At 44.1% G+C, this 26,314-nt stretch overlaps 1 protein-coding gene across 3 annotated transcripts in view; it reads left to right on the forward strand.

Moving 5' to 3' along the window:
- Nucleotides 1-26,314, forward strand: part of PNLDC1 (PARN like ribonuclease domain containing exonuclease 1) — a 458,177-nt gene that overhangs the window by 427,225 nt on the left and 4,638 nt on the right. The gene's annotated exons all lie outside the window — the stretch shown is intronic.

The following is a 26,314-nucleotide window of genomic DNA, read 5'->3' on the forward strand; positions in this document are numbered from 1 at the left end:
TACTGCAGGTAGTCCAGAATACTCCGGCCCGCCTAGTAGCGAATGCTCCTCCCGGAACGGCTTCTATACCGCTTCTCAATAAACTTCACTGGCTCCCTGTGCCAAAACGGGTGAAATTCAAGCTCTGTTGAACTGTTTTTATAGCTCCCAATGACCTGGGTCCCAACTACCTGTCTGACAAACTGGTAAGGTATTCCCCCTCTAGGCCCCTTCGGTCAGGATCCAAATTGCTTCTCTGCACCCTGAGGATTAAAAAAGTCCGCATGGGGGTCAGAGCATTTACTTACCTTGCCCCTCTTCTCTGGAACAAACTTCCCCTCTACCTACGCGAAGGTCACGACCTCCGACATTTTAGAAAGCTGCTAAAAACCTACCTTTTCTGTGGTGTGTTCGTCTGGCTGTAGCACCTTGTCCCAGCGCGAAGATACCCCTGACGGGGTGATTCGGGCGCTGTATAAATAAATAAATATAAAATATCATTTGGAACAGGAAAACTCTGAGAGTGAGATGTAATGTGCATCAAACTCATTATCACATAGCAAATATTGGGAATTGATAAATATATACCATCGAAGCAGTTATCTTAGTGCACACCTAGCAATTCTCCCAGGGTGCACCAACCAAATTTTCATGTTGTGTAACTTGAAATGCTCATTGCTCATACCCAACAAACCACTTTATTTTTGTACACTGCACACAGGCCTTTCATCTTATGGTCTACTGAATGTGTGAATGTGTTCTTCTTTTGCATGCCAAAGCAGTTATGGTGTGATAACGTACTACCTATAATTTGTTACAAATGTGCTGAAAATCCTTAGCTCAAAGACAAGAATGCTCAATTGCTGGTGATATCGTGTCACCACAAACCTTCGCATTTGCAAGTATCTCTTCTGGGAATCCAAAGCATTCCTGCTTTTCAGGTCAAGAGCATCTTAGTTTTCTTTGTCACATACCATTGCTTTAGTATTTACCAGTTTTCAGAGACTTTCAGAGTACAATACATGCTTGAAGGGTTCTTTCTGATCAGCACATCACAAGATAGATTCCATTCTGTTCTTGCCCCACAGTGCAACGTGAAAAAAGAGGGAGATACCCCTACGATTTACACAGGGACGGGGTATATAGGAAGACCAAAAAGACTCAGACCCTGTAGCGTAGTGTCAAAGAGGGGCAGATCCCTCTCTAAACACATGGACTAGTATAATATTCTTTCTTGTAGTAATATCAATTTCCCTAACAATATTTGTTGCATCAAGGAGTTAGGTGTAAATGGCAATGTCACAGTAATAAATGACTATTAAGCCATACAGTACATGCTAGGTTTCTTAATTTATGTTCTTTATGTTTAGATTTTATGAAAGATTTACGTCCTGATGAGGGTGAAAATATAGAATAAACACCAAAACGCTGCGTTGACTATTGCTTTTTAAAATTGTTTTTACATTGCTTCTTAAAGTTTTTTTTTATTCATACAATTAGATTGTAACCCAGATGGGAGGACGGTGATTAATGATATATGTATAATTACGTAATGTGATTTTAATCTAATAAATTAATCTTTTTTTATATATGCAATTTGATAGAAGAATTTTTGGTGTACTGTAATACTTGGTACTGTGGTTAGATATATGTGGGGGTTTTTTCCCCCACATTTTTTTATTGAGCTGTGCCATAAGGAAGCATCTAGTATTTACACATTATAAGAGAAACAAGGAAAAACAAAACATTTTACAATGAAGGCAGATCCCATCCTGATTAAACACATAAGGTAAACAAAAATTAGTCAATCAGCAAAAATGATCCCAGACCCATGCAAATTTCTTGGTTGCCCCCACCTGCTTAGAATAAGCCTCTTCAAAACATTTAGTACGTTGCATTTTAGTCATCCATTTCCCAAACGAAGGTCGCTGATCTCCAGTTTTGTAAGATCATGGAACGGGCAACTAACATCGCGATAGCACGAAAGCGCCCCTGAGATTCCGAAAAATCCCCTCCTTACTGCCTATACCAAATATAACTGCTTCTGGAGAAGGTTTGTAAAATTTCCTAATTGCAGCACTGAAATATACAAATATTTGTTCCCGAAAAGTTTGAAGCTTGGGGCAGGAAAAGAAAATATGTCGCCATCCCCCTGCTGCTAAAGTTCTGCAACGAAAACAACTAATAAGCACCTCTGGATACATTTTATTTAGTACTTCTGTAGTGTAATACATTATCCAATTCTTTTATAATTTGCAGCTCCCAAACCTTGTTACCCAAAGATGAGATATTTTGCCATTCCTGGTACGAAAAAACCCATTGTGTATTCGCTTCAACTTTCTCCAACATCTTTAGTACCAAAGGAGATTTATCATGATGGTTCAGTAAGCGGTACCAGTTACCCACTCCGGTTAATCTCGCAACATATAGTGCAGAAGCAATTTTACCAGGAGGGATGCAAAAAAATAAAATTAAACTTTTTTAGAAAATGAATAATTTGAAGAAATAAAAAAAAAAAAATGTATTCGACCCCCTTTATCTAGCTTGAGCTTCCTGCCAAGTAATCATCCTGCCATGGATACCTAGTTGACTCAAAACCCCTAAATCGAAGTCATTCAATTTTTTCAATTGAGCAGAGTGAATATATAATCCTAAATCACGACAATCGATTAATTTTAACGCAAACAAACCAGAGAAATCTTTTTGTTTAAAAACCATACGCAAACAATTTGAAAATTCTACCAGTGTCTTATAGCGAGTCTTTTGGGGAAATTTCGAAGTCTTTAAAAATGTCGGGAGTTGAGTTCCGGCTTCTTGGATCATCTTGCTGATGAAAAAATGATCTGCCTGATAAGATTTAGACAACAGACATGCTATATAATCAAATAGTGCTGCTTCATAATATAATCGAATATTCGGGAGTGCAAGCCCACCCAACTTGGTATCTAATTACAGAATCGGGAGCCTCACTCTAGCAATCTTTCTATTCCACACAAAAGTTCTAATCATGACATCAATTTGTTTAAAAAACTAACATTGACTTTGATCGGGATGTTTGTAAACAAAAAAATCTAAAGCGGTAAAATAGACATCTTAATTAATGCCACTCGTCCTATCAATGTCAGAGGAAGATTTGACCATTTATTCAAGAGATTTTGGATCTTAATGCTGATGATATCATAATTATTTTTAAACAAATCCCTATAATGAGCTTTGACGTTTAACCCCAAATATCTGATTGGATCAGTTTTCATTGCCTGATATTTTAATTCTTCTGGAAGGCATACCAACCCGGAATTTAACATTAGAATTTCTGTTTTAGAAGGATTTTATTTTATAACCCCCTATTTGTTCAAATTTCCCAGAATTCCATTAATATAGACTGTATATTAAATTTTTCAGGATCTAAATATAAAATGGCATCATCTGCAAAAAGTTTGTTTTGCCATCCCTTCAATAGGAGCTCTAATATTGCCATTCATGCGTATTCTAATCGCAAGGGGCTCGATACAAAAAGTGAACAAGAGGGGTGATAAGGGGCAGCCTTGCCTAGTTCCACGATTTATCTTTATTAGGCCTGCTTGATCGCCATTTATTATAATCCGAACCTGTGCCCCCTGATAGATATTTTTAAACATACTTATTACAAATGGTGGAAACCCAAACCTAGAAAGTGCATAAAATAATGAATCCAATTAACTAAATCAAAGGCTTTTTCTGCGTCTACCATCATAATTCAGGCAGGGGACTTATTCACATTAAAAAAATCAAGACCTTGAATCAAAAAACGAGTATTAGTTGACATCATTCGACCCACAATAAATCCAGTTTGATCCCCATGAATTACTTCCTTAGCTGCGAGGGACGCAGGGCCCAAATTTTCAAAATCAGTGTTCAATAAACTGATTGGGCGTTAGGAATTCAAATTATTAGCCGGTTTGCCATTTTTCACGAAGCTAACTACTATCGCTTTTTTAAATTCCGAAGGTACTACTCCGCCCATTTTAATATAATCAAATAGTTTTACCAAAAAAGGAGTTGGCTCCTTCATAAAACATTCATATAATTCACTTGGGAACCAGTCCTCACCACAAGCTTTTGCTCCCGCCAAAGATTTGATCACTTCCTCTATCTCAACTGCAGTTATTCTTGTTTGCAGCATTGTCACCAGATTGTACGATAATTTGGGGACTTGAAGTGAGTCAAAACAGCTCCCAATCAACTCCTTATCAACCGAATAATTGGTATTGTAAATCTGTTGAAAATGATTAAAAAATATTCGGGAAATTTCCGCTCTGTCAGTAACTACTGTATTCGATTGATGATCTATTATTTCAACGATGCAAGCTGATTCTTGTTGAGCCCAAGTTGACCAAGCGAGCATCTTAGCCACCATTTGGCACTTTCATAAACTTTCTGGGAGCTATTTATTTCTTCCAAAACAAAGAAATTTCATAGAGCCTGCCTAGCCCGTTCCAGCATGGTCCGATTTAAAGAGCCCACCGGATTAGCGGCGTTAGTTAATGACAGCTGAAGTTGTGATATCTCATCAAGGCATTCCCTTGTTTTCTTAGCGGTGGTGGCAATCATCCTCCCGCGAGCTGATGCCTTAAAACTCCCCCAGACAGAAAACATATCGGCGGTCCCTTCATTAATGGAGAAGTACTCTTTTATCCAGTCTCTAAATTCGTTGATCCGCACTGGATCTTGCAACAGGAGCCAGTCCATCTGCCACTTGGACCTAAACCTTTTAGCAAGACCCAGTTCTATACATACTTTCACATAAGAGTGATCAGAGAAAGCATTAGCGCCAATATCGACATTACTAAAACTTAAGGAGCGTGATAACAATAGAAAATCTATGCGAGATGCAGTTTGATGTTGGCGTGAAAAACAAGTATATTTACATTCAGTTCGATTTCAAAATTGCCAAGCATCAATCAACTGGAAATCATCTATCAATGCATCAAAGAGCTTCTTTGTTTTAGGTTTCAATTGTTTTTTCCCTCTATTGGAAGTATCCATCTTCAAATCCTGACTATAATTAAAATCGCTCCCCAAAACAATTTGACCTGTGACCCCTAATAACAGTTTATGTAATGAACTTAATGTAGATTCATCATCAAATATTGGACCATAGTAATTAACAATATTCAGAATCTGGTTATTTAATGACACTTGTACCCAAATCCACCTCCCCTGAGGATCTCTTGGTTCCTGAAGAAACACTCAAACTCACGAGAAAAATAAATCGCCACCCCCCGCATTGCGACCCCTGCTGATGCGAAAAAAAACCTTGAACATTCCTGGGATATTACATTTTGGAGTATTCCATTTCAGATGAATTTCCTGTAAAAAAAAAAAATTGAGGTTTTAAAGTAACTAACCATCTAATCAATCCCCCGTATTTGTGTCTGTTCAAAATGCCATTTACATTCACAAAAAGGATTTGACAATTATTTGTGAAATACAAAAAAGAATTCAAGAAGCTCCACATACTGCAATTCAATTTTCAATGGGTTTCAATTTTTCCACACACCCCAAACCACCATAACCCACCCTCAACCAAAAACCCTCCACCCCAAAGGAAATGTGGATATTGCACCTCAATTTGCCTCCCTCCGCCCTCAATTAAAAAAAAAAAACAAGAGAAAAAAAAAGCCCCCAGAGAACAAATCTTCTAAAAGAAAGACTCTGTTAATCTTAAAACCTAGAATTCTACTCTGCGTGAGAAAAAGATTATCTTAGAAAAGGCAAAAAAGACAGATGAAGAGACTAGCTAGTCCATTAATTTCCGGCAGAGATTGTCTGAAGTAGCTCCTGTGCATCTTCTAAACGAGTGAATAAATAAAACTTTCCATGTACAAGCACTTTGACTTTTGATTGTTGTGTAATCGAAGCTTGTGCCCCTTGAGCCTTAAACAAATATAGTAACTTAACAAACTCTTTCCGCCTCTTACCGGCTGTTACTGACATATCAGAAAAGATTCTGCATCTTTCTCCACTTTCAATTTCAAATTGCCTCGCCTGAATTGCAGAAGACAGAACCTTTTCCTTTGCACGATAGTCCACAAAGTTGGCAAGAATCGTACGAGGAAATTTCTCATTAGGAGGAAGGTGAGCGGGAACCCGATGAGCTCTGGTTAAAGTTAGGTCTCCCACAAAATCCGGTAGCGCAGCCATTTTTATGAATGTTTCCACCCACTTAAGAGTGTCGCCCCCTTCAAGCCGTTCGGGAACACCAACTATCCGAAAGTTCGAACGACGGGAAAAATTCTCAAGTTCCTCGATCTTAGTCTCCATGATTGATTTTTCCTGTGTCACTGATTCCACCTGTTGGAGAACACCAATCATTTGGTCCTCCAAAGTGGAAATCCTTGACTCAGCCTCAAGAAGACGGCCCGGCAGACTCAAAACTGCCTCCTCTATCTTTCCCAAACATTGCTGGATCTACTGGATATCTAGTATCTGCGTTTTCTTCATGTCTCTGATCTCCAAGATCATATTTAACATTGTTTTAATATCCATCTGGCATGAGATTTCCCTCTCTTCCTGGATTATAAGTACTGGTGCTTTGAACTCTGCTTGATGTGCACTTTCCTCAAAAATTGGCCTCGGCGATGAATAAATTGGAGCTTTTTGCCTGAGAAATCTGCGGCCCTAAATCAGTTAAGAGCGTTAATTGTTCTGCCGAGGGCTGCTTATCTGATTTGTCTACCTGATCCTGAACCGTGGCCATGTCCTCAATCGCTATAGTATCATTTGATTGAAATTGAATAGCGTATGACTCAGTTTGGAAAGCAGAGGGGGGAGACAGAGGAAGAGAGGTTGCAATTGCCACTGCCGTCTTTGCTTCATTATGAAGGGACAGAATCAGAACGTCAAGAGCTGGGTCTTGCATTTGAATCCATAATGAAGAAACCGACCCTTGAGGCGGTGTGATAACCTCCAGCGAGTGTTCTGATGTTACATCCCCTATGTCCCCAAAGGTCCTTTCTCATGTTACTAGTAGGGATAGTGAGAGGCGCCGTCTTTTTCGCAAAGAGAGGAAAATATTTATAATTTTTTACCTCCTGGCTCAACCGGGCATCCGAAGACCCTGACTGAGGGTTCTGATCCCTAAGTGCGGCTTCTGCAGATACCGTCATTCTTGTAGTTTTTAAAGGTGAGTCCTCAATCCCAGAGCTTTGCGAGCTAAAAGAAGACTCTGCAGGCTGTAGTTTATTGCTCCCTTTAGACTGAATTCGTTTTTCTTTCACAGAACGTGCGTTATTTTTTGCTGCAATTATGGCATCCGCTTTCGCTGCTGCGACCACCAGCTTGTGTTGCTTCCTCATCGTACTTCTTCCTATTCCTCCTAATGCAGCCTTTAGCGCACTTTAAGTTTGTTTAAAAAGTTATTTTTGACGAGTAGCACCTACTCCTCCTTTTTTCTTTTTTCCCCTTTTATCTCAGAGGCTCTACTGTGAATGCCCCAAAAAAAAAAAAAATAATTTTTACCCTTTGCAAGTCTTTTACCTGGGCGTTCACCTAATTAGGTTCAAAAGGAGCAGTATATCAAACTTAATAGCTCTCACCCCACTCTCCTTGCTGAAAAAAATTCATCACCAAATACGGCAGCCGTCCGCATTGTACTCACGTTAATGTCTTGTATCTCGTATTTTCTTAAAAATAGTCCTTTCCTGGCATTCCGCTAAGAAACCCAGTCCAGACGATCCAGTCCTGCAGAGGTGAAGCCCCCAGGCTCCTCAAACCAGCAACACAAAAGTCAGCATGCACTGCACCGTCGGAGAAATGCCAGGTGCAGAGGGAGCCCCCGAGGAACCCAGCAGATTATGCAAAAAAGGCATACTTCTAGGCTTGCTGTCTCCCAACTAATCAACGAGGCCATCACGAAAACGAAAACTCCACAGTGCACTACTTGAATTTAATCCGTTCGCTGACTGCAGAGTTACACCACCAAACAGCAAAAATCAGGAACGAGAGAGAAAAGCTGCCTTCAGCGCCCTGGCGCAGCGTTTCCACACACCTGGGCCTCGAGCGCCATCCGAACGAGGGAGAGGAGCATCACCGCACCTATGCGCTAGCGGGTAGCGCCGTAGCTGCCATCTCTCCTCTGCGTCCAAAAACAAGATATATGTGTTTTAGCAACAAATATTGTTAGGGAAATAGATATTGCTATAAGAAAGAATATTATACTAGTCCATGTGTTTGGAGAGGGATCTGCCCCTCTTTGACACTACGCTCCAGGGCCTGAGTCTTTTTAGTCTTGCCCCACAGTAGCCACTCCCTTAGACTCAATTATTGCAGTTATCGTCAGCTTCTCTTGAAGTCGTCATATGTGGGGAAAAAAGAGAATACTGGGCACCCTAGTGAATAGATACACATGCTCGGCCTACTCCTGCCATGTAGTGTTGGGCTCGGACATTCATAAATTGTTTTTCTTAATCAGAAGTCTTTCGATTCACAAGGTATAGTGACTTCTCTAATGGCTGGTAAGGTGCATGGGCATCAACACCGTAATTAGATTGTTTTCTTCTGCTGTTTGTGGTTCTTCATCGGGGCTCTGTTAACGCTGTGCAGTGTTCTTTGTCAGAGCCTCTCGAGTCACATGTTCCCGGTAGCCTATACAATCCTTTATCGCATCAAGTTTCCAATGCCTCAGTCATAGCCCCACGACCCCAATCAGATCCACATCTTTAGGTTTGTCGACGCCTTTGCCCCTCTCTGGCCTATTCCATCAAGCCCTCTGCTAGAGAATGCGGCACCTCGATGGGGAAAAACACCCTTTTGCTACTCTTCCACAGTGCCACTCCAAGTACTGTTGGGCGGATCAGCACACAGTTTGCTACCTCTGCCAGTCACTGAAGCATAATGAGGCCTCCTGCTCCAATTGCCTCCCCTTCTGCTCACAAACTAACTATTGTGATTGTCGGCTTGCTCGATGCGCCATGGAACAGCACTGAGATGACAATACCCCTGAGATCTTTGAGGAAGACATTGTAGAAGAGGAAGCCAAAGGAGAAGCGAAGAATGAGCAGTTTTCATCCTTCAACACGTAACCCAATCCCCCCTTTGACTCCGATGTCAACGGCCTACAGCCAACTCCAGGCAAGTGTAAGAAGATAACAAATGTGAGTACTAGTACTAGCCACAAAGCTATTCACTGCCCCCTGAGGTCCGGGCGTCAAGCCCACAATCTGAGACACAGCCATCCGGTCCACCACTGCCACCCAACCGTGGCTGGCACCAGCCTAAGGCTTCAGAGACAACTCTGAGACCCAGCGCTAAGCGAGCCACTCAAGTCTGAGCCAGCTCAATGCAGACCGCTCTCTCAGTGACCTCTGGGGTCTTGGCAGTGGCATCAGTGGACACCTCGGACCTGAAACACTATTTAACGTTGAAGGCGCCCCTGGAGCTGAAACCGCTTTCAGCGCCCAGTCACCTATCCACAGTGGACTTCAGCAGGAGCTGGACTCTAGACAGCAAAGACTCTTTATCCATCAGTTCAAAGGCTCCAACAATGGTGCAGGAGATGCTCCCTCGTAAGAGGAAGCTGACTTTTGAAGAGCAACTATCATCGGAACCCTCTCCATCGCCATTGCTCTCAAGACTTCCACCTCCACCACCTGGGGTTGACCAGAAATACAAGCCTTCACCCTCTAGGCTAGCTCCTGCCAGACTCTGTGAATTTGCTCGTAAACGAGCAAATTCACAGAGTACTGGGGATGTCCCGCTGCCAGACGAAGAATAAGAAAATCAATGCTGCTAGGAAAAGAGTATGACTGTCCCCTGTAGGACAAAATGGGGGACCTAATTCAACATCTCCCTGACTAATACGGACAATGGGCACATGGAATTGTAGATGAAGGGCAAACAAACTCCACCACCACCATCAGGTGTGCTCTGTATGTGCCTGGCAACATTGTCAGAGGCATAAATGCCAGCATCTTGATCACCAGGTAGACTTGGCTCTATCTCTTGGGCTTCAAGCCAGAAGTCTAGCAGCATCTAATAACCATGCCCTTTGATGGGGAATGCCTCTTCGGTCCTCAAGTTCATCAGATGCTCGAATAGATCAAGCGAGAACCCGATCCACCCACAGCAATGGGTGCTCTCCAGTCACCCCATGTGACTTTTTGTTGCTCACACATCTGTGGCGGCACTAACACTACCCCCAAGAGGCCTCTACCTCCTACCAGAGGCAGCATCATGAATCACAAGCCTCTCTGGGCTATTCAAGCGGTGCCTGTAGGTGACACTATTCCAAGGGCATGGGTAAAGGTGGCGTGGCTAAGGGAGCTGCTTCCCCGAGGAGTAAATGTCCTCTCCGTTGCCCCTGATCATACAACACCTGTCTGGGGACATCTGCAGGGGTTCTATTTGCAATGGATAAAAATCACCGAAGACCCATGGGTAATGCCCATTGTAGTGCAGGGTTACTGCCAGGAAATCACTTCCCCCACCACCAAACATTCCCTTCAGGCAAACACTCCCATTCCCCAGTACACCAGTGCCTCCTCCAGGAAGAGTAGATGCACTCCTATTTAACGCGGCCATAGAACCTGTGCTGCTAAAACACGGCAATGAGTTGTACTCCATGTTTCAGGTATTTTGTAATCCCAAAGAAAGATGGGTCCCTCAGGCCCATATTAGACCTCAGGACTCAAAGTAAGTACATCCTGTCAGAGCATTTCCACGTGGTTATGCTAGAGGATGTCATTCCAATGTTAAAGTAAGGTGATTTCATGTCCACTCTTGATTTGATGGGCGGCTGTTTCCCTATTCCAATCCACCCTGCACATCTCCATTACCTCAGGTTCATGGTAAGTGGTAAGTACTTTCAGTTTAAAGTTCTGCCCTTCAGGGTAACTACCTCCAAGAGAGTTGTTACCATATGCCTTGCAGTGTAAGCTGCTGATCTACGGATGAGGGGAATCCATGTCTTCCCGAATCTTAAGACTGTCTGATAAAGAGCGCAAGCAAACCGTTTTGTTTGACTCACATGCAAATCACTTTAGATCTGGGTTTCACCATCAACATGTCCCTCCTAGGAGCTATGCCAAACTCAACCTCTGGGAAAATTTTTCACAGTCCTAAACGAGTTTAAGCCATCCAGCTCCTGCTGCCTCTTTTTCAGCTAAATTGTCAGCTAACAGTGATTTTAGTAATGCACTTCCGTGGCATGATGGCCTCCTGCATCGCCATCGTTCCCCACACCAGCTTACACATGCGTCCGCTCCAGGACTGCCTGGCAGAACAGTAGTCACAAGGGAATGGAAGAGTCTAGGGGAAGATCTAGTGTTGTTTGGGTCAGCAATCATTGCTCTCTGCAGTTGTGGAACAGTAACAACTTGTTGCAGGGCAGACCCTTTCTAGACCCAGTCCTCCAGTTGCCCATCACCACAGACACCTCTGTCACTGGTATCTACAGGACAGGGCTGTTCATAGACGTAACTGCCATGTATTATCTGCAAATACAGGGTGCATGCACTCTCCCCAGCTCCCGGTATTAGTGCAAAGCATTTGGCGTTGGGCGATCCACCACAGAGTACATATGCTAGCAGAGTAATTTCAGGGACTGGACAACGACTTTGCAGACCTGATCAGCAACAAGCTCACATGAGGGACCTCTACCCCCAAGTCCTGCTCCTGTTCTTCCGGCTTTGAGGGTTTCCCACCATTGACCCGTTTTTCCCCCCAGAGTTTTATATAACGCAAACTTAACCCGAAGGCATCAGAGCGCTTTACATGAGAACCAGTTGCGTTACATACGGACGCTTTCAGTTTTTTTGCGAGGCATGGGGAGATTAAGTGATTTGCCCAGAATCACAGGATGTTAAACGTCATTGGTTCCCCAGATTTGAGGTTGACCAAGCTAGCCGTTAGATCACATCCTCTCTCCATCCTCGGTGGCTCTGGGTTTCCACACCCACAGACCATGGCCAAGGCACTATGAATGAACTGGTCAGGGATATTTGTCTACGCTTTCTGCGTTTCTCACGCCTTCAATTTGTGGTTCGAAAGCTTCTGCAAACCTTCCTCAACCTCATCCTAGTAGCCCCTCGTGGGCCAGGCAGCATGGTTCATAACCCTCCTTAAGTTGCCTGTAGTCCCTCACAAGAACTCCTCAGCAGGCCTAAACTTCTCAATCAACACCAGGGCACAGTAAAACATCCCAATCCCAAGCAGCTCAACCTGGCGATCTGGCTTTTGAAGTCCTAGAGTTTGGTTGCCTCATTATTCTTCTTTATTATATGTCCATCCTCAGAGGCTTACGTTCCCAGTACCTGAGCCTGTTATGCAGCAAAGTGGAAGAGGTTTGTACACTACTGCCTACCCAAATACATTGATCCTCTAAGGGCCACAGTGCAATACATTATCTGTTACCTGCTTTACTTGCAACGCTAAAACCTGGCTTATAAATCCATTTGGATGTATTTGGCTGAAGTGGCAGCATACCTACAAAACAGTGAGCACTCTTCACTATTCAGAGTCTCCATGTTAGAGCCTTTATGGAAGGACTTAAGAGATTATCCCTCCCAGGGTACCTCCAGCCCCATTCTGGAATCTTAATGTAGTCTTCACTAGGCTTACGGAAACCCCTTTTGAGCCCTCAACAGTTTTTTTCTTGGAAAGTAGCTTTTCTAGTTGTGATCATGTCCCTCAGGCTTGTGAGCGAGTTCCAACCCCTTTCATTGCAATCGTCCTTTTTCAAGGTGAACGTTGATAGTTTAGTCCTTAGAACTAACCCGAAGTTCCTACCCAAGGTGATCTCTCCTTATCTTGTTGAAAATGTTGAACTCCCGGTGTTCTTCACACACCTAGACTCTTGCAGACAGAGCCCCTTCATTTCCAGGAGAACTAAGCATATTTTTTAAGCATTCCTAGCTGGAGCTTTTTTCTCTTCAGCTGAAGTGTAAGGCCCTCTTGTGATTGCATTTTCTGGGTTGAAAACTGTTAAAAGAAAGACTCAGAGACATGTTAGTTTTATTTATTTTTGTAATTGTTTTTTAATTGTCATAATAATGACTGTGTAAAGAGACACAGTCACAGACATGTCTTTTATTAAAAGTGTATCATATATTTAAAAAAATCCATATTGATAAGCATTTCATAGTGAATTATTGAAGTATACAACTGAAAAAAAATATTGGTTATTTTTTTCGAAAGATATGCTCACCCCTTAATAAACCCTTAGTGTTGCAGAAGGCAGTGTTCGGTTGGCTGCTCACAGGCCACTGCCTGTGGCCAACCCCATGCTGTGCCTAGGAGGGTTGTCTGCCTTCGGCAGTTGAAAACAGCTGCTCCCAACAAGCAGAAGCAAATACAAAGTGCCTGCATGGTGCTGGCTGAGTTGGCGGGAGCCCTGGGCTCCCCTCCCACTGCCCACACCCTAATGTTTTACCGGAACACCCAACATTGACCCCGGGGAATGGGACATCAGGCTGACTGCAGGCCAGGCCCTGCAGCCAACCTCCTGTGCTCAGCCGGGGTTGGCCTTCGTCCCTGTGCAGTGGAGGGTTAGATGCTCATGGGGGGATGTACGCAGACCCTGAAGGCAGCCCCCCACCTTCAGCCATGGTGGTTGGCTGCCTGCGGTTTAGCTGCATATATATATATATGTGTGTGTGTGTGTGTGTGTGTGTGTGTGTGTGTGTGTATATATAAGCTCCCTAGAGGAGTGAAACGCGTGTGGGAGGGCATGTGCCTGTGACATTTATGCCAATATAAAATGTCTTTACTGCCTTGGACCAACTCAATGTGTGGAGGTCGTAAATCATTTTTCAGGAACCAAGAGGTCCGTGCCTGCGAGTTGCTGTTCATGACGGGGGACGGGCAGGATTTGTGTATGTGTATGTGTGTATATATATATATATATATATATATCAGCAGCACAGATGGGAATAGTGCTAGCACCCTCCCTTTCTGTAATTAGGTTTAGACTTCAGAGTACAGCTTTGTGTTTGAGAGTAATATGGGATGCCCAGGGTTTCTCTAATCAAAATTGATACTCTTGTATGGCTTGACAAGGCAGTTAAGTATTCAAAGAAAGGTACCTGGTGCTGTTCCTCTGGAAGGGGACGCGACAGTCAATAAAGAGTTGGGAACCACTGTGGCCACTAGGAGTTACAGGGGAAATCCATATGTTGGATTATAATGCCCTCACACACCCTTGCAGGTGTCATGCTTCATCATCTGGGCTGCTCCTCGTTGGGTCGGCGGTGCAATACCCAACAGGCTCACCTCAAAGAGGGGCACTTTTCCAACAGCCGTTTGGTGAAGTGCGGGTATGGACAAGGCAGTTCTCATTGACCTTATGTGATCAACAAAAAAGAGCTTTCAGTTTACCACTGAGAGAGGAGCTTAGGCTTTTCCTTCTACAGGAATTGATTGAGCCACGCACACCGCCAGCCAAGCGCCAGTCCACCAACCCCTCCAGCTAAGCACCAGCCACGCACACCGCCAGCCAAATGCCAGTCCACCCACCCCACCATCACATTTAGGATTTTTTAATACAAAAAAGAAACCACAAACAAATTGCAAATAGATACAAATCTACTAACACACAATCTGAAACTAAATACATTGCACAAAGGCCAATCTTTAAACTAAACAAAAAATATAAAACAATAGAGACCAGGCAGGTCACTTTACCACTCATGGATGCTCCCAAAAATTATTTTGCGTGTGGTACATTCTAAAACAAGCAGGCACACAGCGCACGTTAGAAGGACACTCTGGGCAGTACACACGAGTCTCCATCTGCGGGTCTCTTCACCAACAGACTCTACATCTCCCACTGGGAAAGTCTTTTGAGGGTGTGGGAGGAATGTGATCAGGAAAGTGGCGATCTTTCAATCTAGGAGGAGAGAGTTTCCTGAGAACTTCTCAGGAACCTAATGCACTGCGCTATTCACTCCGTGGAGTGTTAATGATCACAATATATACTGTGCTAATGAATTAATCAACATAAGATTCAAGTTAAACATGTAAACACAAATTGATAACAATTCAATAAATCTTCACAAGATTTCGTTAGCAAAATATTGCTCGGTGATTTTAATTCTTATCCATGTAAAATTGTTGTATCTTCACAATGTTACACATTTTTTCACAACATGATGTTGATGTATCCCAATGCATTTCGGGCTTAGTAATCAGCCCTTCGTCAGGGGAATCTACAAAAGGATAATATATGCATAAGTAAACGTTTACAAGCAAGAAATATATGGCAGGTCATATCGAGAGAGCCAGAACATGTGCTCTAAAAACCGTCACTGTGTGCTATTGGGTAATGGTTCATATCTGGTGGCTTATAGAGACGAGAAAACCAATGGGGGTGGGAGACAGTCACAAGTGTGAAGAAAAAGGAAGAAAAACGCCTGGTGTGTTTATGAAAAGCGAACTACGTGCTTACATTCAAACCAAAACCACCTACCGTGTGCCCAGAAAAAAGCTAACTGCATGCTTTCCTTAAGTGAACTTCCAGATGCGTGCCCATAAGAGAGGATAAGTGAATTGAGGAACGAAGTGAGATCGAAAACATACGTTTCCAGGTCTAGTCAGGACCGATACTGTGCTGCTGAAAGCGGCGCCGAGGTTGCGCTCGAGTGAGCGGTGTATCGAAGATGTAACGTCCCTAATGGAGCAAGAGGCCGGAGTGAGTGGGTTGAAATTGGCCATAAATCAAAAAAAGTTAGCCGTAGCTAGTGCAGTGAAGAGTCTTACCAGATAAAGGTACGCGGGTGCTCGAGGAAGCGGGTGATTCCAGCGTGTGTTGAAGCCGACTGCGGAAGTGCTCAATAAGAAGGAGCGTGGTAATAGAAAGAGGACAATGTCCGTGCTCGCCATATTTGAATGGTGTCCGGGGAATGAAAAACTCTCTACTAGGAAACTTATTAACCAAATGCTAGCACGGATGAATAAAATAATTAGGAAAGTGAACGATGCAAATCAGACCAGGTCCAGTTTTTAGCCATAATACAATATTGATGAAAACGAGAATAACAAAAATATGCAAACCTCAAGGTTTGGGAAAACCATATGTAAAGTCCATGCTGCCACTTCACGTGTGCACAATCTAGGAAAAAGGGAAATAACTATAGTACAGATGATGATACTAAATGTACACAATTACAGGATAATTACATGAAACATGCTAGTTCAAACTTATCGTTTAATCCTGTCGGAATCAGGGTCTGCAAATACCAGATCCAATATGTTTCGCGCTGGGAAAGCATTTGCGCTCGGTCTCGTTCTGGGTTAGGTGTGATAACTTGCAAGATACCGACTTTTAGTTGGGTAATGTTGTGCCTGTGCGCGTGCCAATGTTGGGCAAGTGGGGAGTTGGTATTGTGTGTGCGTATCCTGCTCTTGTGCTCTGTGATTCTTGTCCGCACGCTTCGCTCTGTTTTGCCCACATAAAGTAGGTCACAAGGACATCTTATGTAATAAACAACAAAATTGGTATTGCAAGTTGCTGTGTATTTCAGAGGGATTGGTTTACCGGATCTGGGATGATTCATAGTCATTCCTGTGATTACGTTGTTGCAGTTAGAACAGTTCAGGCATTTAAGCAGTCCCTTGTGTTTTGTTTTTGGCGTGGAAGGTTTAGTGTTTAGGATCTCTTTTAAATTGTTCGCCCTTTTGTATGCAAAAAGTGGCTGTACACTAAACATGTTTCCAAAGTCCGGTTCAGATTGGAGTAGGGACCATCGGTTCAAAATGAAAGATTTGACTTGTCTAGATTGTGTGCAGTATGTGGATACAAAAACCTCCCTCTGAGAGGGATTGGTCGTAACCTTTTTCTTTAGAAGTGACTCGCGAGTTACCTTGGAGGCTCTGTTTACTGCCTCATTAAGAACTTTATCAGGGTAGCCTCGTTGTTTGTATTTATCTTTGGAGATGTCAATCATCTGCATGCCAGTGGTTTGATCGGATTTGATCCGTTTGATGCGGAGAAATTGAGAGTATGGAAGGTGCTTTTTCAGTGACCATGGGTGGAAGCTCTGATAGAGTAAGGCATTGTTCCTATCTGTGGGTTTGGTGAAGATGGAAGTCGTGATTTGTCCATTGGTGACCTTGATTAAAACATCTAGATCTTTCAATCTAGCCACATCCTCCACCACTCCAACTCTAGGACCACTTGCCTGTTCCACTACAACAAGGCTGCCTATTACAGACTCCTGAAACGTAGCAAAAGTCATCTTTGACTCCGGACAACAATCTTTGAACACAACAAAAGCACTAAAGGTTGCCAAGTGGTACAATGGATAGCCAACTTCTTATACCAAATGTAAGCGTTACGAAGAGCAGTGTGAGGTTCCAACCTCTGATATACTCTATCAACACCACCCATGTGCCTAAATGCACAAAGGTTTGCACGCTTCAGCAACCTGCCCCAAACAGTCACAGGTGAAGTGCTTTCATCATGGATGGTAGTCAGCATGTAGACATCTCTCCTGTCTGAAAACTTCACACCTAGAAGTTCCTTGCAACGCAACGCTCTACACTGTCCCCGCACAAGCTTTTGACAAACAAGTTATTTTGGGAAACCTTTATGGTTAGAGCAGCTTGTACCACAAGCAACAGTGTCCACTTTGGCCAATTCCCTTAACAACCGCACACCAGTGTAGAAGTTATCTACATATAAATGGTGACCTTTGTTAAAAAGTCCTCTACCAATTTCCCACACAATTTTCTCAGTCACTCCAAAAGTGGACAGACAACCATGGGGGTTAATCCTTGATTCCTCATCAATGTACACCCTGAAATTAGAGACATATCCAGTCCTACTGTCACACAGCATATACATCTTATTTCCATTGCGTGCCCTCGTACTAGGAATGTATTGCCTAAAAACAAGTGGCCCTTGAACAAGGCCAAAGACTCATCCACTGCTATTTCTTTCCCTGGAGCATAGATCTCAGAAAATCGATCTACAAAGTGATCAATACCTGGCTGAATCTTAAAAAGACGGTCACAATCAGGGTGATCTTGTGTACCTATCACGACTCATGACTGCCGGAAATATAGCTATTGCCATCAAGGGACTAGTAGACCAATATGAAGACATTGACGGCTTTCTTAGCAAGCCCAGTGAAACCCAAGAACTTCTTCGTCTCTTCCAGATTTGTGGGAGTCCACCGGGTAGCTCTAGAGTGGGGCCTAAGGCGGGCACTGTTGTCCCTCAAAAACTGATTGGCATACAAATTAGTCTGCTCAGCAATCTCTGCCAATAATAATAATAATAACAAAGTTTATAAAGCACCTGGTTACACTAAAAACAGTGTGTCCCCGCGCTGTGAAGACAGAACCAGATGTTCTCCTTAGTTGCCAGGCCAGAAGAGTCGACAGGGAGCCTAACCCTCCTTCGGGAAAAGGTAAGTTTTTAATTTTTGGCGGAACCTCGTTTCTGAAGGTTCCATACGGAGCTCAATCGGTAGAGCATTCCATTGTTTACTGGGCTGATACCTGAACGATTGTCCACCCATCCGTGTGCGATAAATTCTCGGTACCTTGAAGAGCATACTTCCTAGAGATCTCAGAAGTCGCTTGGGCTGGTGTATGGTCAGTAATTTTTGAAGATAGATAGGACCTTTTCCCTGCGCGATGCGCTGAGCCATGCACATCGTTTTAAATACAATACGCTCACGAATGGGGAGCCAGTGCAGGGTGCCTAAAGCTCATCTCCCCGAAGACTTCCTTGAGAGATTCAATGCAAGCCTGGCCGCAGTGTTCTGTACGCATTGCAGTCGATGTAATCCTTTCTTGCTCAGGCCAATGTACAGTGAATTCCCATAGTCTAAATGCGGAGTAACGAGAGTGTGAATCAGCGTTTTCCTGCCGGTTGAGGGAAGTAAGTCCAAAGTTTTGCGTAGGCTTTTTAGGATTCCATAGCATTTACCGGCTACCCCTCTAGAGTGGTGTTCGAAGGACAAGTTAACGTCCAGTCTCACCCCCAGGTTTTTCCCCTGCTCCGAGGGGCAGAGGGTAGGCCCAAGTTCCGGTGGCCACCACGCCGAGGACCAAATGGAAGGGGTCTTCCCTATCACTAAGAGCTCAGTTTTATTCGCATTGAGGCGCAGGCAGTTGTTATTCATCCATCCTGCCAGGTCCCCAAGACAGGCAGAGAAGTTCGCCGCAGCTACTTCTGGGGGCTGGATAGTGTCACCACCAAATGCGTGTCATCAGCGTAGGACACTATCTCCACCCTATATGCCTCCACTACCCTCGCAAGGGGTGCCATATACAGATTGAACAGTGTGGGGCTCAAAATAGAGCCCTGTGGGACCCCTTGCCTTACGGATCGTACCTCTGATTTAAAGGGAGTCCAGTAGACTTGGAATCTTCTGTCAGCGAGAAACGAGCAGAGCTACTCATGAGCCGGCCCTCCAATCCCCGCCTCCCTGAGGCGGGAGATCAGACGGGGATGCGAAACGGTGTCAAATGCCGCGCTGAGATCTAATAATAGCAGCGCGGCCGTTCGCCCTTCATCTACTCTCTCGCGCAGCAGTTCCGTGGAGAAAAGTAGAGCCGTGTCAGTTGAGTGGTCTGCCCTAAATCCTGACTGCGAAGGGTGAAGGAGTTGGCATTCCTCCATATATTTTACCATCTGAGCATTCACAATTTTCTCCACCACTTTGGCGCAGAAAGGTAAAAGTGAAATGGGGCGAAAATTGTCCAATTGGTCTATACTAAGATTGGCTTTCTTTTTAATAGGAATAACCTGCGCTGTTTTCCAATCCTGAGGCACATAGCTAGCTTGGAAAGATAGCTCTGCCACATTACTTATGTGGTTTATGAGGAGTTCTATCAGATTCTTAAAGATCTTAGGTTGAGCCGCATCTTTAGGAGATTCAGACCGGATGCTGAGAACTATCTTCATCAGCTCGGGGTCCTCAGGAACTAAAACTGGTTGAGGCAGTTATTACTCCTTGGGCTCACTTCACTGATTTGTTCAGTGAACAACACCTCCGCTCCCTTAGGAAAGGATTTGTATATTATTTCAACCTTTTGGACAAAGAAGTCCGCGATAGATTCGCAGATCTCTTTAGAGTAAACATCCAAAGCTCGAATCCTATCAAGCGATGTCAGCTCCTTGTATATAGAGAAGAGCTCCTTAGTTGAGCACTCTGCTGCCTCAATTCTTTTATTCAAGTATTCTCTTTTAGCTCTCCTTACCATCCGATGGTACTCTTTTATACTTTTCTTATATATTATATTGGCTGTCTCCTCATATTTTTTTTGCCAGGTGCGCTCTAAGTCCTTACAAGCAGATTTGGCTGCTCTTAGTTAAGCGTTGAACCACTGTGCCGATTTAGAGCACCTCGCCGGTGCTTTAACCGTCCACGGTGCCGTACTTTCAAGGGCCCCAGTCAGCCAGCTCTCGTATTGCTTCCATGCCTCATCAAGATTATTCCTTAACGGGGGGCGATTTAACCTCAAAGCAAGCTCTAAGTGAGCCTGATTGAGTTTCCCCCATTGCCTTTGCTTGAGTGTCATTGGCCTGACTTGCGGACGATTTTTAATCGGGTCAGGTATAAAGAACTGGACCAGGTAGTGGTCTGACCATACTACCTGGATCGGGGGTTGAATCTCCACTCCCTCCCAGTTAGCGAAAATCGGATCAAGAAGGTGGGCATCCGGGATTGAAGTTTTAGCTTAAATAATTCCAGTGAGATTATTAACCCTTGGGCTTCCCTATTACCTTCCTCCTCCAGATGAAGGTTGAGGTCGCCCAAGATTAAAAACCTGTTATAGCGCAACGCGGGTTACGCGACCACTTCCATCAAACTTTCTATAAATTGTGATGGCACCCCAGGAGGGCGGTAAATCAAATAGCCATTTATCGTCAGATTTGACCCATATTTAATTGAGAATGAGCCTGCTTCACTGTTCTTAATACTGGCTGCTTCAAAGGTACATGTTAACTCAAGCTTATGCACCACTGCGATACCCTCCCCCCCCTTTGTTTGTCGCGATCGAGCCTTAACATGCCATAATCGTGGGGGAGCGCTTCCAGAATTTCAGGTGCGGACTCAGGGTCTAACCACGTCTCAGTTAAAAAGAGTACATCTGGCTGCTGGTCCATTAATAAATCATACATTTCTAATGTGTTTCCTAAGGGAGCGACAGTTGATCTGTATCATAGTCAAAGTCTTTCCCTTACACTCAAGACCCATACTTTCCCTGGGGCTATACTGACATACCTTACACCTACCGGGCGTCCATTCTGCCCACATCTTATGCTTGCAAGCCTCATCCATAGGGGGGCATCATTTTTGCAGCTGTTCGTTGGAGTATGTTATCCTTTGGAACTCGTGTGGGAGTAATCGGGCAGGGGTTTGGGCCCCGAGCCCCAGACGGCCGCGGACGGGCGCAGACGGGCTTGCCTTTGGCGCGCCCGCTGCGCGGCCGCCGTCCGCTCGGCAAAAATAGTAGCAGGGTTGCATAGACTAGAGCACTACCCCTCCTTCCTGTCTACCCGGAAGTGGTGGGCTCCTCAACCCTCCGCAACAAACGCCCACAATGGACGCGGCGGACCAGGGCGGGAATGCAGCACAACACAGAAGAGCAAGTAGGTTCCCCCAGGCACCTTTTAAAATTCCCCCCGGACCGTAAAGTTGCAATAAAACAGTTTTAAAAACAGATTTCCAATAAAAAGTGATTAGCTCGGTGCTGTTAACACTCCAGCACTAACACTGGGAGCGGTAACTGAAGTGCGCAAACAAGAGTGAAGCCCGTCTGCCACTGCCACTGACAGACCTGTCCTCACAGTGCAGCCGCTGTCCACCCCGCACTAAATAGGAGCAGGGTTGCATAGACTAGAGCGCTACCCCTTCTTCCTGTCTACCCGGAAGTGGTGGGCTCCTCAACCCTCCGCAACAAACGCCCACAATGGACGCGGCGGACCAGGGCGGGAATGCAACACAACACAGAAGAGCAAGTAGGTTCCCCCAGGCACCCTTTAAAATTCCCTCCGGACCGTAAAGTATCAATAACACAGTTTTAAAAACAGATTTCCAATAAAAAGTGAATAGCTCGGTGCCGTTAACACTCCTGCACTAACACTGGGAGCGGTAGCTGAAGTGGGCAAACAAGAGTGAAGCCCGTCTGCCACTGACAGACCTGTCCTCACCAATAATACATCGTCCATAACAACTGAAATTAAATTATTGGCCAAAAGTTTTCAGTATTCACTCTACACCCTGGAACACCAGTAAAGTCTGGCAATGCTGGCTCCACCATGCTTGGGGCAACCCAGAGGTCAGCACTTCCAACGGGAAGCCTTGCAGCCCAAGGCTGCAGCCCAGAGGCCTCTTGCTGCACTATCGGCACATCAAGTGACCACCTCTAAAACATGCACTTCATCTGCACTAAGAGTAGCTTCATCATCCGACGATTCCATGTGGAGAGAAAACTCATTGCCTGAATCTTCCACTCCCTCCTCTGACTCAGATGTAGTCAGTCTCTGAACCATGGTCAGAGGAAGACTAAACAATCATTGGCATAGCCAATAGGTCTTGCTTTTGGGACCTTCTAAGTATTTAGTTATGCAGCACAATAACCTTAGTGCAACCACAACAACTATTGCTTGGCTAAACCCTTATAAGGTCCCAAAGGCGAGACCTATTGGCTATGCCAATGCTTGTTTTTTATTTTTCGAGTTGCATCTGTTTCTTTATAGATCTCGCTCCCTGGAAAATGCTTTAAATCTTTAAATCCTGGTGCTTTAATCGGCACTGTCTGTGCTTGCCATTTCACCGAGAGCCACAATACTTCCTCACTTCAAAAAAGCTCCTTTAAACCAGTTTTCCATTAAATCTCTATGTAGTGCCTACATGGGTTGGTATTGCTTTGATGTACTTCAACCAGATAGAATGGGCATCATCATATTGAAATACTGTAGATGGTGGATTGATGCATTTTAAGTCCTGCTTAAAGATTCTTTTAATGACTGGATTTTTTGTAGAATGAAAGCTACACCCTCTGGTGCTTCTGAAGGTGTTCAGTCTAGAAACTGCAGAGCTTGCGAGTCATTACGGGGGATCCATATATAAGATTACTGTATTTTATCTTGATGTACCTTTGTTAGCATATTTGTAGTTATATGTAATACGGTGGTAATAGCACATCTAGTTATGGTTAGGTCAGAGTTTCTCATGAAAAGGCATTTTTTGCTTTCTGAATATTTGTGCCACTGTTGGACAAATTTGCATGAAACTTTCCAAAAACAAGTACCTCCCTTTGGGTTCTCCATTGCAGGTTTTGTGTAGATCTGTCAAGTGGGTGCTTACTAAATTGGAGGGGGATGGGGGGAAATACATTTCCCCCTTTTGCTCCAATAGAACGCCTTTCTCCCTGATACAGAACAAAAATGGCTGAAAGGAATTGCACCAAATTTTGCCTCTATAGAGAACTTTACGCAAGAAAACGACTTTGCTGGATTTGGTGCAAATCTGATCCCACCTGCTGCCGGGCTGCCTGCGCTCTGGGGCTAAATTATCTATGGGCTGCATGTGACTCTCTGTCCACTTTGACCATAGTCAGACTGGGACACACATTAGGCCCAGGCACCAATGTAAAAGTGACCAAACCCCCATGCTTGCAATTGTAACAGGTTTCAGTAAGACACGTTGTACAAGTGTTTTTCAAGGAATAGAAAACGTAATGAATTTGAGCATTGCTATGTGTGCTTTAATAACAGGGAAATCAACAGTGAAAACCAGCACAGTAAACCACAAAACAGGGCCACAAACAGACAAAAAAAAACAGCACACGCACGGACCTGGCAGGCCAGGCCTTCGGCCACCGCCTAATTGCCCTATATGACAGTCTGACCTTGGCTCAGACACATCTTTCAATTCTACATGCTTTTGTAGCCCATGACCATCCTACCAAGCCTGGCCAAACAACATGCAGCTCAAGTGCTGAAGGTTAAGCAAAATAAATGAGAAAAGCATTCTTTTACATTAATCTCATTACATTTTCAATTGATTAATCCAATCTCTAAATGTAGTCCCTTTTGGTGCAGTGTTGGATAGAGACTTTTATATTCTATTGCTCCAATATCCCATATACTACTCACAGCACTAGAATAGCCTGACACAGAGGAGCGTATGGCTGCGAGGGGCAAGGGCCGAGGCCATTTTTTCGTCTTAATAGCTTGATTTTGCTTGCTCAAGAAAGTCTCAATCATAGTTGTTGAATGTCGCTCATAATTACACCGACATTATGAAAATGTCACACACATGCAATCTCAAACCTTGGCAGCTATGAATACATACTAATTTAAAGGACTTAAGGCTTTATGTCTGTCAGCATGGCATCACACGTTATAGCAGATAAACCAATAAATGACATTCCTACACTTTGATAATGTTTACACATGTGACCCTCACGGCTGCCATACCCTGGTAAATCTTCAGAGGAGATGGTTAGGCGGTGCTATAACAGAAAGCTTAACCCCGAGGTGAGCAGGATGCGACATCTACGGTTAAGCCCCCGATTGTATAAATGAGACTTAATAATGCTATAAACAGTTTACATAGATAGGAGGCTGGTGTAATCAGGAACCACATACAATTATCCACATTGCGATAAAAGCTCAATATAAACATTAAACAGTTATCACTAATAACAATGGCAAAGGGGTAGCTGAGTGATAAGTTCTGACTGACCCATGGTAACCTGAGCCATGAAGTTGAGAGCCGCATAGCGAGTGAGAGCCACGCGCAGCCAGTGAGAGCCGCGGGTCTGTGCATCCCACCCAGAAAGGCGCCAACTACCGAGAGAGCATTACCCGCGCTGGAAAACTAAGTATCTGCCGCACCACACAAGAGTATAATCACTCATGGGTTGCAAAACATTAAAATTACGACTCATTTTTTATTTTATGTTTCCCAAGGCTGACGAGTCGCTAACAAATAAAAAATCAGCAATCAATTTCCATTTACTGATAAAGAAACCGAACGAAAACCATTCAGACCTAAAAGCCTAGGATGAATATCGATCAAGGAAGGTCTTTAGCCCCTTCTGGAAACAGAGTCTTGTGACCCATGGACACAGCACACAGAACCTGACTCACGTCCTCACCCAGATAAGTCTGGCATCTTAGCCTTTCATTTATCTATATGGGTGTGCGGGTTCAAACTCATGGGCTTAACAGAAATTCAATGACACGATGCAAAGGTACATAGAAATTAAAAATAAGAATAAAACAGTGCACTGACGTTCTTACTGGGGGATTACATGGGGAACACTACAAAAACAAGCGCAGGAGTCTTGCAGCAGCAGGGGAGGGTCCTGCAAGATTCCCTTGTGAGAGCCGGTGATCATATGGCACTACGCGCTCCCGCAAGGAAATTGCCAGACGTGCACGCGTTGCCATTGCAAGCAATGCAACACGTGCACGTCTTTGCAGGGAAAGCTGTGCCGATGGCTACAAGTCTCTCTCCTCTGCAGCGCGAGTCCTAAAAAGCATACCAACAACCTTGTGAGCAGTAATCCTGTGGCTAGTGATTATCCTTACCTAGAAAGGAGACTGCACAAACAAGTCAACAACAACCAACACTGTGCAAAATAAGTAAAAAAAATGTGTGCCTTTATCACAAAGATCTATATACCCAAAAACTATACGATTCACTTGCAAGAGACAGCTACACTCACCAGCACCTACTCTGCAGAGTCACAGGAAAAACCAACAATATCCCACTAGAAAGAAAAAAACTAAACCAATTACTCAGAACACAACAAAATACACATTGAGCACAAATGCAAAAAGTGTTTGACACTCAAGAAACAGAAGCCAACCATACTGCTATTATTACACCATTTGCAAAAAACACATTCAAGCAGAGAAATGAAACTCATTTACGTTGTACAAAAAAAATCTCCTATCAAACACATGCAACTACACAAAACCACCTGTAACGTAACCGCAACCTGGAACAGTCTAAAGAGCAAAAGCCTTGAACTAGAACAAAAAGGGAGAAATAAAGCATTACAATTGCAATTCACAAGAAATAAAACAGACATCATTATAATCAATCAATCAATCAATCAATCAAAAGCATTTATATGGTGCACTACTCACCCAGAGGGTCTCAAGGCGCTGGGGGAGGGGGGTCCGCTACTGCTCGAACAGCCAGGTTTTGAGTTGCTTCCTGAAGGCGAGGTGGTTCTGGGTCAGGCGGAGGTGGGTCGGGAGGGAGTTCCATGTCTTGACGGCGAGGTAGGAGAAGGACCGTTCCCCTGTGGTGGCTCTTCGGATGCGGGGGATGGCAGCGAGGGCGTGGCCGGTCGATCGGAGCTGGCGTTTGGGAGCGTA

The sequence above is a fragment of the Lissotriton helveticus genome, chromosome 1_1 (assembly GCF_964261635.1).
Source record: "Lissotriton helveticus chromosome 1_1, aLisHel1.1, whole genome shotgun sequence".
NCBI classification, from domain to species: Eukaryota; Metazoa; Chordata; class Amphibia; order Caudata; family Salamandridae; genus Lissotriton; species Lissotriton helveticus.